Here is a 439-nt window from a genome sequence, read left to right on the forward strand (position 1 = left end):
GAAGAGAAAGGGAGGGGGGGGAGGGGGGGGGTGTCGGATCCAGCTACACTTTTACTATACCTCTTTCTCCGGGAGACTGAGGATCAGGAAAACAAGGCTGTTATCCACTCACTGGCACAGAGGCGCGTCTGTCTCCTGCTTTGCTGAGTGTTTTAAACCACCTTTCCTCAGTGTTATGTGTGAAATAAATCAGAGATATTTCATATTAAAAGAGAAAAAATAATAATAAAAAAAGAACACCAACCAAAACATAGGTTCCCAATACATAGCTCACAGATCTAGTTCCAAGTCTCAGTTCTGCACTGTTTGTTTGGGGTTTTTTTTCTCCTTTATTTGAGTCCGGACCCAAAGTACACAGTTAATTCTGCAACCTGTGGTAGCGAGGCTTTCAAAAAGAAGAGGGAAAAAAAAAAGATATATATATATATATATTCTTCTC

Source organism: Charadrius vociferus, unplaced genomic scaffold (genome assembly GCF_000708025.1).
Source record: "Charadrius vociferus isolate BGI_N301 unplaced genomic scaffold, ASM70802v2 scaffold314, whole genome shotgun sequence".
Classification (NCBI taxonomy): domain Eukaryota; kingdom Metazoa; phylum Chordata; class Aves; order Charadriiformes; family Charadriidae; genus Charadrius; species Charadrius vociferus.